The 14541-nt window shown below is 40.8% G+C and overlaps 1 long non-coding RNA gene across 2 annotated transcripts; it reads left to right on the plus strand.

Annotated features, from left to right (window-relative positions):
• Positions 1-6288: 6288 nt before the first annotated feature.
• Positions 6289-13831, plus strand: LOC109552187 (uncharacterized). 2 transcript variants are annotated; one of them, XR_002178960.2, is made up of 5 exons: positions 6305-6332; positions 6440-6514; positions 9784-9884; positions 12265-12452; positions 12534-13831. It is a non-coding gene; the product is annotated as an uncharacterized lncRNA (long non-coding RNA). The 2 variants fall into 2 exon arrangements; XR_012323883.1 differs by lacking the exon at positions 6440-6514 and having other exon boundaries at positions 6289-6332.
• The last annotated feature ends 710 nt before the right edge of the window (positions 13832-14541 follow it).

The following is a 14541-nucleotide window of genomic DNA, read 5'->3' on the forward strand; positions in this document are numbered from 1 at the left end:
GGTCGATTTCTCTGATTCGCGAAACTTTCGTTCCAGGAGACTGACAAAGCTTGTATTTGTGGTAACTTTCTTTAAAGCCTGTTTTTCTTGTGGATATCTCCAGAATTCACAGATCCCCTTAATAATTTAATGCTGTGGGTCTCTAGCTAGACAATTAAAGCAATATTCCCCAAACTAGGGAAAAGGTGTTAGGTGAATACGCTTCAATAGTTAATAATTACGTATTTTATGCTTACCTTTCACTTACGGCAAGTGATCCTGGCCTACCTTTTATGTCAATGACAGAAGTTTTAAGGCAACTTTAAGATAAAATAGTGACTTGATTAAAAGAATATTAAGTCAATAGTCGTACCAATGGCACATAAACATGGCTAAAATAGTGAAAATGGTAGATGAATGACCAAAGGCAAAGAGACAAAAATGCCGCTGCAACATGCATCTGTTTCTCTTTTCCCTGATTATTCATAGCTGGCGCTGGCTGTTTTGGTTAATCACCCAAGAGGACTACGCCGGGTGTACAAATCATTACTTGCCATGGCAGTTAACACTTGTACTATTGAATCTGGTTCAAGACAAAATCCAGAGAAAGAAGAGGCAGTAAACAAGGACAGAGAGAGAAAAAAATACTGTGGGCTATTAGAAGCTCAACCTGGAAAGCAATGGATTTAGGTAGGAATGCTTTGTGTCATTTGGAAAGCCTGAGTGATCATCAGTGTGCCCGGTCTCGCCTGTGACGGCTAGTGACGCCCACTAGCAGGTTCTGATGATGGGCAGGACTGGCTGGCAGGCACCACTGCGAAACCCTGCCTTTGTCACTACTCTTGGGCAGTCTTACCCTGGATACTACAACTGTTCATCTGGAACTGACTAGTGAGTCATCCTTTCAGATTTATAGTAATGTACACATAGAAATAAATCTGCAGATATATGTGCATCGAAACCTTCACAGCAGTTACTCCTATGGGTAGGAGTTGGCGGACATTCACTGCTTCGTGGTTCAGTTTTTACAATGATCATGTATTACATGTCTAAACAGAAAAATTAAAAAGTGAGGTAATAAAGAAAAATTAGAGTATATATGTATGTGTATAAATACACCCACGGGTATACCTATGCACACATCACCCCCCAACATTGGTTCCATTTCAACTGGAAAACCCTGACTAACATGATAATCAACTGATGAATGTGAAAAAAGCAAACAAATGCTAAGTTCCTGACTGCATTTGTCCCCCATAACAGCACTCCAAGTTAGACTGAGTCAGCAATACCATTCCCTTTCCTGAGTGAGGAAGCTGAGGCAGAAAAAAGTCAGGTGCTCCCCTGACCCCTCCCCACACCACACACAGCCAATAGGGTGATTTATAACACAGTGGGGCAAGAATCCTCCTGCACCAATTTTTGCTCCTGGAGAACTCATAACACGGAACCACAGACACTTCACTTTTTGGCTCACTAGTATCTATTGATAAATCCGGATGTGTTATGAAATGGACCCCAGGCAGAAGACTCCTGCACACACCACTGAGACCTGCCTATCACTGGCACACAGATACAATCCATACATCTCCTCTCCTTCTGCATGGGACCTGACCCCTGGTGGTTCTCTGCACCATGTCCATCAGCTTATACTGGACTTTCCAACAGGTGGGCCAGTCATGCCCTTAGTCCTCCAGCAAAACTAGCTGCTTAAAGGAAAAATGAACATATAGACAAATTCTGTGTTTTATACACGTACACACACATAGGATTTTTTCAGGTGATCTGCCGATAAGGTTGGGGAGTGGGGAAATCATAGTCTTTCAGTGTAAAGGCTTCTGAAAGTCTTAATTCCCAACGGCACTGTACCTTCTTAGGAATGTACTGTTGTTCTTTGGTACCTGGGTTGGTGTAGAACGATCTATGCTGTACAAAGAAACCATAAGTAGGCACTGTCCACTTGTGTCTGACTCATCCCTCTGGGTTTCTGGAGCTGCCCGATCCAGCTCCATTTCCTTCCTCTTTCTTTACCTTACCTCAAGGCCAGAGCATAGCTCAGAGCTCTTGGTTCCCGGATAAGCAAGAACTATTGTTTTAGGTTGATCTGGGTCTCCCTGTGGAGTTCAGCGTCTCCTTCAAGGCATTTGTCCCTCACTATCTTTCAGATCTGAGGTCATTTCACAGGTTACAGACATATTTGCACAAATAATCGGGTTTGAAATTCACAAGACAGTAGAGTCAGGGTAAAGATTATTTTCTGCAATACATATTATGAGCCTAAGATTCAAAGAAATAAAATGATTTAGACAAATGGCATGGCTAGGTAGCAGTAGATTGACGTTTGAATATTCTGTACCCAAGGCTCTCTCTTTTATACCACATGTGTCTTTCACTCAATCAACAAGTTTTCTAAAAACACCTATTATGTGCGCGATAGTGATGAACAAAACAGACACAGTTCCTGTTCTTATGGCGCATACCATCTACCGAGACCTCTTTTTGAAACAAGTTAATCAATGGTTCTCAACCAGGGGTGATTTTATCCCCGGAGGCTGTTTGGAATGCCTATTTTTGGTTGTCACACCTGTGAAGGGGAAGTGCCCCTGGCACCTGGTGAGTAGAGGCCAGGTATGTTACTAAACATCCTACAGTCCACAGGACAGCCTCACAACAAAGAATTATCCAGCCCCAAATGTCAATAGTGCTGTGGCTGAGAAACCCTGATGTAGATCAGCTATTTTCTTCTAAATACATATATATAAAATAGAACTTAAAATTCATTTTAAATACGGAACCCTGAATACACATGATGGAGGGTCTATCACATAAAAACTGGTTAGTGAAAGGAAGAGGAAGTTGGAGAGATTTCTCCAAAAGAAAAATATTAAAATTACTAATTCAGACAATGTGAGGAAAGATTTGTCCAGCTACACACAGTAATGACAAACTGCTATAATAACAGCCGTACTATTTGTAAATAGTGTCTCTGAATTTCCCAATAATCCCATCACGAGGAAAATGAGAACCACATATTTAGATAACTAAAGACCTATTCTTTCCACAACACTGGAACACCATCATTGCATTTCCTGGGAACTGAATTTTTAATTCAAGAGTCTAATTTCTGCAAAGGCAAGGAATCCCTGCAGGTAAAACTGATGCTTAGTAAGACAGTGGCGTAGCTGATTCTACAGTTTTCTTTTCCAAGCAAAGAGAGAAGAGTGAAAGTGAGGTTATTGTCCTAGGCCTTGCAACTATGACCCCCAGGGCCATCTGGTTACCCAAGGATGGGGCTGTTTACCAGAGCTTGGTACAACAGGTTTCTCAGGCCATGACAGATAAGAAGAGGCTGGTCCAAGTGAATTTCTCTTTTTCACTGTAACACGCCAGGTTCTTTCTTAATCACAAATTTCAGGATGCTCATCAACTCCCACGGAAAGAAGGATCGGGAAATTAAATAATAATAAGGAAATCAGTAGCTGGGAATACATTTTAACATTATATTTACACTCATAAACATGCATGACCTTAGACAAGTTATTTCCTCTCTCTGGCCCTTAATCTCCTCATATGTAAAATGAGAAGGGTGGATTAGATGCCTTATGAAATCCTATGACTCACATGTTAACAGAATAAATTAGGCTTATTGTGATTTTAAAATGGCCAGGATGATCCCTCCTCCTCCTCCTCCTCTCACTTTTTTCCGATTGGTTTTAAAGACTGTAGTGGGTTTTTTTGTTTGTTTAGAAAACCAGGTAACTTACAAAAATGTTTTTTTAATTTAAGTACAGTTGATTTACAATGTTGTGTTAGTTTCAGGTGTACACCAATGTGATTCAGTTTATATATATATATTTTTTCTTTTTCAGATTCTTTTCCATTGTAGGTTAGTACAAGATATTGAATACAGTTTCCTGTGCTATCGAGTAGGTCCTTGTTGTTTATCTATTTTACATATAGTAGTGTGTATCTGTTAATCCCAAACTCCTAATTTATCCTCCCCACTTCCTCTTTGGTAACCGTAAATTTGTTCTCTATGTCTGTGAGTCTATCTCTGTTTTGTAAAGAAGTTCGTTTGTGTCATTTTCTTAGATTCCACATATAAGTGATATCGTATCATATTTGTCTTTGTCTCACTTCACTTAGTATGATAATCTCTACTCAATGTTTTTAATAAAATAAAGTCTCTCTGGAAAAAGCAGACTGACAACACAGGCTACAGGAGCTCTTTCTTTGGCTAAAAATCCAAATCAGCAAAAAAATACAAAGAAAAAAGCTGGGAGCTCATAAAACAAGGCCAGAGGTTATGCCCCTACCTTATTTTACTCTGCTTACGGTCAAAATTGCTCTTTGTTCCAAGTGAGGCCTCAGAAATTTGCACTGAGGGTACAAACTGTGTTTAGCATGGGCCTCATATCCAAACCAGCAACTTCTGTTCATAGACTTTCAGTCTGCATGGTTTTTCTGGAGACAGTTCAGTTCTCCAACTCAACTGAACTTCTAGGGGGATTCTAAAAACTGACTACCAAGTCCAAGAGGAGAGATGCTATCAGTGTCTCTGCTGAAGGGGATGGGGGGCCCTCCTTGGGTGTAGGGAAGTGTCCTGGTCAGTCACAGCCTCCCCTGGCCTGGACTCTCTCCCACCAACATGACTTTCAGGACATCCTTGATGTTCAGGACTCTAGCTTTGTTGTCCCTCAGCTGGCTTCCAGAGCCTTGGTTCTCACATCCTCACTGTAGTCTGGGGTGTTCGCTGGAAGAGTTCTGCCAGCAGTACAAAGCTTATTGTTTGCCCAGATGGTGTTTCTATCAGTCTCTAGACGAAATCAGTCAGGAAGCAATTCTCATTTCAGGAATTAATGGGAAAATGAAGCTTGCCTTTCCCAGGGCAGGGATATGATAGGCAATTTATCATCCAACAATGAGGCCCAGGTAAGTGAACGTCAGTCTTTATCTTCTGACTCTTAAAGAACCAGGTCAAGCGAACTCTAGGCCCTCAAGTAACCCCGAAACCAGGTGGTTCCAGCTCTTCAGGCTCCTTTCCCAAAAACTGGTACAGCAGCTTCCTGGAGCTGGCTGGACGGAGCTGAGACTGTTAGAATTTGGCCTGGGTTTGTAAATCTTTAGCTAACAGGGGCCTATTTCCATGTTTCTTTTAAAATTTGGGAAGATAATGAGTGTGATTTTAAATTACCCTGGAGTTTGCAACCTTTTTGATTTCTCACTCTCCCTGTGGAAGACCTTCGTTTTCCTCACCGTCCGGGGCACCTCTGTAGGTGAGCTGTCGAGGGTGCCATGCCTTCAAAAAAATGTCTTATTGTTTGAGTCTCTCATATTTATCTTTCAACATGCTGATGTGCTCTGCCTACACTTTTGGAAACTGGCGGCCTTAGGGAGGATTTTGTGACCTGTATTACAATTTTTGCTGTGAGTTTGCCAGTCCTCCCCTGATTCTGGTCGAGTCAGTCCTGTTGGGTCTTGATACTTATTCTTTTTTTGTTTACTCCACAGGGGATTTCGTCACAGGGCCTCAGGGCACGGACTGCATTACAGTTTCTGTATATATGATGGGACTCAGTCTCAAAGTGTATTCCAAGTATTGGGCAATCTCTCTTCAGCTGCCTTCCAAACTGGTACTTCTATTCTATTTTTTACCTGCTTTCAATGGTAGGTTTGCTTTGCCTCTCTTGCATATAAAAGAAGTCTGTGTTGGATTTTTTTAGCCCTGAATTGAGAAATGATGGAGTAGAGGGCTGGAAAGTGACTTTCTGGGGAGGTTTTATTTCTTTCTGCAGGACATCCTTTGGGTTGGTTTCATCATGAAGAATCTAGTGTGTGACCAATTTGAGAAGCAACCACTGTAATTTAATGGTTGGGCTCAAACATCACAGATTTGGTGGAATGAGAACCGTAGGCTGACTCTTGGGTAACATCCATCCAATCTGGTTATCATCCATCCAATCTGGTTATCCAATCTGGTTATCACAAGAGCTGGTATCTTTTCCATCCAATCTGGTTATCCATCCAATCTGGTTATCACATCCATCCAATCTGGTTATCACAAGAGCTGGTATCTTTTCTACTTGAGCTTCTCCTTTATGACAAAGGACAATTCTTCCAACCCGCAGATTATAGCACCTAGAGATGGGGGGATTTGCCTTTTACTCAAAGGAACAGAACAGGGAGGCCTTTTAGCATTAAGCAACATCAAGTGTACTTTGGGGAAGTCCCAGTTAGTATTTCTGGGCTCACAGAAACCAAGTCTGGGCTAATTCCAAACCCCAAGGGATCTTGCAGCAACGCCCTTTCAGCCCATTTGCAATCCTTTCCAAGAACATGAAGCAGGCTCTCAGGTGAGTCCAGTTTTCATTTCCCGAGCACGATGCAGGCATTAAGATTGATATTGTGGACTTGGTTCCCAGTCTTATTTTTCCGCTTCTATTCTTACCATTCCTTTCAGAGAGACTCAACTCTTCTTATCTGGCTTTGGAAACAATCACGGGCTCAGGCTACCTGTGCATTTTAGCTCCAAAAGGTAATAAAACCATGCCAAAAATTCGCTGTCCTGTTATTTCTCTGTTGTAAATTCCGCAGTGGTTCCTTATTTCACTCAGGGTAAAAGCTACAGTCCTTACAGGGACTTCAAGGCTCAAGGCTTCTGGCCCCATTGTGCCTTCTGACCGCGTCTCCTATGAGTTTCTTTCCTTGTTCACTCCTTGTTGTTTTTTGAACATGCCAGGTACGTGTCGGCTTCAGAGCCTGTGTTTTAGCTGTTCCCTCTGCCCCAGTCACACGGCTCACTTCTTATCTCCTCCAAAGCTCTGCTTACATCTCACTGTCTCAAGCAGCACTCCCTCCCCTGACCACCCTATTCAATCCTATATTATGTCTCCCTAACCTTCCTCAGGACTCCTGATTGCTCTATTCTGCTTTACTTATTTTTTCCAAAGCGCTTCGAAACACTGTGTAACAATTATTTTTATGTTATTGTCACTCCCACTAGAGTATTAGCTCCATAAAGGCAGCCATTTTTGTCTACTTTTTTCAAGATAAATACCACATGCCTAGAATAGTGCCCTAGTACTGGGTACACAGAAGGTACTAAGTATATTTTAATTTTTTAATTTACTTTTTTTTTAAGATCCTACATGTGAGATCATACAGTATTTATCTTTCTCTCTCTGACTTATTTCACTTAGCATAACGCCCTCAAGGTCTATCTATGTTGCTGCAAATGGCAGAATTTCCTTCCTTTTTTATGGGTAAATAGCTTTCCATTGTGTGGACAAATAGGTAGATAGATAGATATAGACACAGATATATACACGTTTTATTTATCCATTCATCTGTTGGTGGACACTTAGATTTTTCCATTTCTTAGCTATTGTAAATAATGCTGCAGTTAAAATGGGTGTGCAGTATCTCTTCTGCATAGCGATTTCGTTTCATTTGGAATATATACCCAGAACTGGAATTGCTGGATCATTCAATAGTTCTATTTTTAATTTTTTGAGGAACCTCCATACTGTTTTCCACAGTGGCTGTATCAGCTATTTAAAAAAAAAAACAAAAAACAAAACAACGGATTCAATTTCTTTAAGCTATAGGTCTTTTACCTCAAAACCACCTCTCTGCTCCTCCAGTTATAGGAAAATTCAGAACTGCACAGATTTCGTGTGGACACAGTTGCTTGGCTCAGACTGGGGCTACCCTAGTTTAAAAAAAAAAAAAGAAGAAAACCTTCTGCATTTCTCAAAAGAATGCAAAACACTCAGTAAATATTGTTCTTAGTACTGTGCCAAACACTGGAGCGAGAGAGATTCTTATAACTTACATCATGCAAAACCATCCCGTGGCTTCCCATCTCGCCATTAAAAGCCAAAGCCCTGACACTGACAGATGTGGGAGTTTGTACTTTGTCGACTTGATTAAGCTGGAACTAATTTTCACAGAATCCTCTTCCCTGAATGGTTCTGAGTCAGAGTTAGCCAAAGAGGAATTTGCACAAGATTTGAAAGGCGGAAGAAAAACAGTGGCCATTACTCTGGGAAGGTCTTTCCAGTCAAACATGGTGAAGGACAACCACAGATGACTCTAGTGGATTCCAGGTGTTTCTCACTCTCCTCTGGCCGATGTCTAGCTCTTCCTGGTTACTGACCAACAGCTGCCGCAGGCCCAACTGCACACGCTCGTCTGTGGACCCTCAGAGGCAGGGGCGATGCACAGGCTGGGCTACAGCCTCCCGTGGACTCCTTCAATAGCTCCTTCTCGTAGCCCCATCCCAGTATCTGGACACGCGTCTGGCTCCCAGCTCAGATCCCCCTTGCCAGCTCTGGCTTATTCCCTGCGCCAGGGCTGGTTAGGGACTCCTCCCTGACATGCAATACCCGCTGCCAGATAGTTACTTCCCCAGATCCTCCCACAAATGGGAAAAGTCTAATTCCTGTAATAAAGCCCTTATTCCAAGATATTCATAGGGGTTCTGCTTTCCTGATTCAATTTTCACTAACACAATCAATAAGGTCCTAAGAGGTGGGATCACACTTGGGGCTTCCTCTAGCTAGAACGTTCTTTCTGCACGTAGTCACAGGGCTCATTTCCTGTATTCTTTCAGATCACTGTCCAAAATGTCATCCTAGAGTGGCATTCCTAAAATAAAAGAGTGGCTCGTCCTCTCCACAGGCTTGGCTCTCTCCGTCTCCCTTACTTTGTGGTATTTTCCTTTATAACATTTACCATCACTTGGCATGCTATTATTTACTTACTACCTGCTTTCCCACAAGGGATTCTTTCCTAGAGTCAAATTGGGAGTCTAGGAGGTCCTTGGACAGGAGAATAATCATATCCTTATTTTTACCGAGCTCTAACTGAAATTTAACATTTCTTTCAATTATAAGCACAGACAGCAAACTGAATGTGTAGCACTGCCAGTGACTTGTTATCAACAAGAAATCACAGGTGTGGCTCCTATGACATTACAGCTGTTGACAGTATCTTGAAATATCCTTTATGCCCATTGCTTACAAGTTATGGTAGTCAATGGGCTTGCAGCAAGGTGGCATGTGATCAGAGCCTTCCCGGATACAGATGCCCACAGGCATAGATGGCCAATTATAGAGCAGTTCTGGGCCCGGTTATCCTTCACCCACCAAACAGTGAAACCACGGTTTCTTATGTTGATGACCCAGACATCTCCTTGCATTCTAGTATTTCTTATTTACAATGTTAATCAATACATAGAAAGAGTGAGTTGTTTCTGTTGTTTGTTAAAAGGTTTTAAGACTGGACAGTCCACATAAGAATTCTTAACTCTCTATAAGGTTGCAAGGACTTTTGTAACAAGGATAGTCATGCAGTCTAGGAATAAAGACTAGATAAGTTCAAATACATGTGATGGTTGAGATGATTATTGAAGTGTGTTATTTAAAGTAGCCTATAGCTAAAAGAGTGTGCAATGATAGGGGTCAAACATAGTGCTGCAAGTTATTCAATTTCGATATCATTGTTTTCCTTTGAATTCTGTGTATTTTATTTTCTACATTTGAAAACACTCTTCTGAGAAAGGATCCGTAGACTTTACCAAACCGCCACAGGATGAGTGGCATGAGGTTAAAATCCTGTACTAGAACATGTTACAAGAGGGTAGAGACTTTTTTCTGTTCATTTCAGGTGTGAATCTCTTTTGTCCAGGAATCTAGGGTTTGGCAGGATTTGATTAATTTGAAGAATAACCTAAGGCCAGATAGGACTCTATTATTTATATCCTCTTCTCACCTTGGTATCCACCCCCTTACTTTTCCCCAGGGCCACCCTTCCCTTTATTCACTAGAGGTGGCATATTCATGAAAGGAATTGCATCCCTTGGAAGTGACTGGAGACTACATTCCTGAAGACTCTGCTGACAGGTAAGAGCTTTTCAGGACACAATGCTAAACCTCTTAAAAAAATAACTTCAAATATCCTAACAACTCGAAAGAAACCCCGTAATAACACATACTTCGGGGATTTCCACATTGCTCTATTTCCCCCATGAAAGAAACATGACATTGTACTCAGAATTGGCACTTCCACTGTTTTAAGAACACCGACTCACTACCTTCTCTCGTAAAGGTCTCGGGAATTCTGAGATGACGGATTATTCTCTACTGAAAACCTCTGGTCCTCTCGGGGTTCCCGTTGCTCTACTATTTGGATAAGAAACTTGTGAACACTTCCCATATTAATAGAAAAAGCCATAGGAAAAAAGGCAGTTTTTAAGCACTGTGGTTCATTTCAATGAATGCAACCACGATATACAGATCAATTCACACAGCCACAGCAGGACATAAGTAGAAACCCCATCGCCACTCCATTTGTGTGCAAACTTTCTAATGCCTTTCCACACCTGCTACCTCATTTGATCTTCCCAACATCCAGAAAAGATGGGCTCAGCAGTTCCAAACAGATCAAAAGGACCCAGTTTCTTAGGATGGGACAAAATGATAGAAAAGGGAATTTTTCTAAAGAAAATTACACTAGATTTGATTAACATCTGATTGGCTGTGTTCTAATATCTGAGTAATAACTTTCCAAAGGCCCATTAAAAAAAATCTATATTTTCTTACAAATATTTCAAGGGGAGAGAACCAACATTTACTGAGTTTTTAATTACTGCTAGGCAGAGTGCTTGTTGCTTGACAAATATCCCATCTGAGTTTCCCAGCTACTCTACGAGGTCAGTATTAGGGGAATTGAAGCTCAGAGGGGCTAGGTGATTCACCCAAGGTCACACTCTTTCTGTCCATCATAACATGTTGCTCCAGAGCTCACAGTATTTCCCAGACTTGAGCCATTTTATACTATCTTGATGGTTCCATGATTTGCTCAATGTTGTTCTTTAAATTGGCTGGCTTCAACGATTAAATACATGTACTTAAAAAGGAAACTTTGCATCGTTGCTGATAATAAATAGTCCCACATGCCATAGATTGAGGGTAATTGTACAAATAAATCAATGAAAACAGGACAATGTTGGCACATTTTAGCCAACTGCGGTCATCAGTAAACCTTCTGAGCCTGGGGATGACACTCCTCAATGGGTAGCTTAGCAAGCGCTGGAGACAGATTAAAGCCATGATGAGTGCATTACTTTGCTAGGGCTGCCATGACAAAGTATCAAAGCCTGGGGGGCTTAAACAACAGAAATTTACTTTCTTAAAATTCTGGAAGCTAGAAGTCCAAGATCAAGGTGTTGGCCGGTTGATTACTTCTGATTCCTATCTTGGCTTGTGCAATACACGGCCCTCTCCTTGTGGTTTACAGGTCTCCCCTCTGTACCAGTGTGTGTCCAAATCCCCTCGTCTTATAAGGCCACCAGTCATACTGAATCAGGGCCCACCCTAATGAACTCATTTAACTCAATTATGTCTTTAAAGACCCTATTTCCAAATGCAGTCACATTCTGAGATTACTGGGAGTTAGGACTTCAAAATATGAATTTTGGGGGGACACAATTCAGCCCATAACATTTAGTACCCAAATGAGATATTATTCTTGGAATAATAAGAAAAGTTGAAACACAAGGGAAAAGGGCAGAACTCCCTCACCATGTGATTCAATACTATTTAACACCATGACCCAGAACCACCTAAAAGTGTCTCCTGAACCATTGGCAATACTTATGCCATGCTTTGGAACATATGATACACTGGGCTCTGTGATAGATATCCTTGTCACATGCTGTAGGCAGATCCCCACGGCCCTGCCAAGGTGGATGTCACCTGAAATTTTCACAAGTTCCCTTGCATGCCGCTGGCTTTTGAACTCAGCCTGGGGGCTTTCTGCGGCCCATAAGAATCTGCTTGGCAAGCTTTCAGGGGAGACAGGCCCGGTGGAAGCAGTTAATATTCCCAAGCAACAATCCTTAAATAAGGAGTTGATGAAAAATGCTCCTGCCTCCTTATGTTTTGTCGAGCTAGGTTCAAGGGTTTTCTCCACAGGCCCTCAAAAAGCCTCCAGCAAAATGGATCCCCAGTTGCCTAGGGCAGCAACCCGTGCATTAATCCACCTGTGATGACCTTCCCTCCACCTGTGATGACCCTCCCTCCCTTTTCTGTCTCATCCGCATTCCCTCACTGTGATGTAAACTACTTTCACCTAAATCCTTTTTTTAGGGTCTACTTTAAGGGAATACAATCAAACAGTGTATCTATGATTTCCATCTAAAAATGAATACATAAATAAGACAAAGCTAGTTACCTATGTCTACCTAATTAAGCCCTGTCCTGTATCACTCTTTGCTCCTAGAACAATGAGGTGAGGGCAGATGGAGAAGTCAACATGGAGACAGAAGAACCTCTTAGACACTTTTCAGTGACCAAGTATTTCTAGAGTCCTACTTCAAGCCTTGCTCATCCTCTTTGATGATTCAACCTCCCTCCTCGTGCTGGAAAACTGAAATTTGATGTTTAACCTGGCCTTAGTAACCACAGTAGGTATGCTGAGTATTTCTTTTCTTTCTGGCCTTTAGACAATTTGGGAGGATACACTGTTGACATCTTATCTTTCTTCTGCAGACTGGACTCGTTGGGAGTGGATTTTCTGATGATAAATGTAAAAGAAAGCCCTCTCCCCGGAAGGAGAGAATAACCTAATTGCTCATTCTACTTAAAATTGAAGAGGTTTGGGAATTCCCTGGCAGTCCAGTGGTTAGGATTCCTTGCTTCCACTGCAGGGGGTACGGGTTTGATCCCTGGTTGCTGGTTGGGGAACTAAGATCCCGCGTGCCATGTGGCAAGGCCAGAATAAATAAATAAACGGAAGAGGCTTGCTGATGATGTGTAGAAGAGCAACAACAAAATTCCATGCATACCTTTATAACATTCTCAGCAGAACGTGTGTACCCAATGTATATAGCTAGATCCACAAATAAGGCAACAAACCATATGGACCCACTGACGCTTATGATTCTCATTAAGCTTTCAAAACAAGTTTGTGAACAGAAACGGACAGAGAGTGATGTATCGAGCACCCCACTTACCCACAGCAAAACAATGAAAACTTAACCATTTGCAATAGGGCTTTTTTTCCTTTTAAAGAAATGAAACATCACAAATATGCTTGAGACTCTCTGGGACCTCTCTCTATTCCTATTTTTCTCCTTCCCCAAATGGATTTTGTTTTTTATCATTCCTAAGTCTGTTTTAATATTTTTTACTACCTATGCAATATCATAAACTACAGTATTGTTTTGCATGTTTTAAAACTTTCCGTAAGTGGATCATTCCGTGTGCATCATTTTACGACACTTTTTTTTTTTAACTCGATATCATATTTTAGAAATGTATCCATGTTTACGTGTCTAATTTAACTCACTCATTTTAGGTGCTATAAAACATTCCATTGTATGAATAAACCACAATTGGTTTTTCCATTTTCCAGCTGATAAACACTTAGGTTATTTCTAATGTTTACATATAGCAAACAAGACCTCTGCAAATATTCCTGGACATGGTTCTTTGCGTATATATGCCTAGAAGTGGAAATGCTGCTTATATACAATGTGTGGCTTCAACCTTATTATAATCTCACCAGCATGTTTGAAATTTGTCTTTCCCCCACATTCTTACCCACAGTTGATATTAACAGATTGAATTTTATTTTATTATTATTATTTTTACCAACTTGATGTCTGTGAATAGTATTTCATTCTGGTTTTAATTTGCGTTTTCCTAATTACTACTGATGAGAAGGAGTTATTTATATATTTTTGATGCTAATCCTTTGTGGGTTTTTAGGCATCAAAAATATTTGGTTAAGTTCTTTGCACCTTGTTTTCGGTGTGCCCTGAATAAAGAGAAGTTCTGAATTTTAATGTAGTCAATTTTACCCATCTTTTTATTCAGCTAGTGCTTTTTGTGTATTGCTTAGGAAAATTTTCCCTACCCTAAGTTGTTCAGACACCCTCCCGCATTTATTCTGAAAGTTTCATCTACACAATTAAGTCTAAAATCCCACCTGGGATTGGAATGGAGGAGAACTCTGATTTAATTGTTTCCTTTATGGAGAACCAAACATCTAGTACCACTTATTGAAAACACTTCATTTCCTTACTGCTCTGTATAGCTACCTTTATGATAAATGAAGTAGCGCATACATTATAGATGATTATCTCTCTTTTTCCTCTAGTCTGTTTTGTTGGTCTATGCATGTATCTGTGTTCCAATTCCACAATATTTTCATTGCTATAGCTTTATAATGTTGATATACACCAGTGTAAATAGTTCCCTCCAAATCCTACTCTATTCTTATTCATAACGCCTTGGCTTTTTAGAGCTGTTTCCTCTCCTACATGAATTTTAGGACCAGCTTGGCCAGTTCCATGAAAAGGCCTGCCTATTAAAATGGTAATTAGAATTTTTAAAATTTATAGATGAATTTAGGGATAATTAGTATTTTTATGACAGGGTGTCTTCCTATTCATAAACATATTCCCATTTATTTTGGTTTCCTTTTCAATGTTTCACCAAAACTTTTGTAATTGCTATTATATGGATGCTACATTTCTCAGGTTATACCCAAAGA

Source organism: Tursiops truncatus, chromosome 10, assembly GCF_011762595.2.
Source record: "Tursiops truncatus isolate mTurTru1 chromosome 10, mTurTru1.mat.Y, whole genome shotgun sequence".
Taxonomy (NCBI): Eukaryota; Metazoa; Chordata; class Mammalia; order Artiodactyla; family Delphinidae; genus Tursiops; species Tursiops truncatus.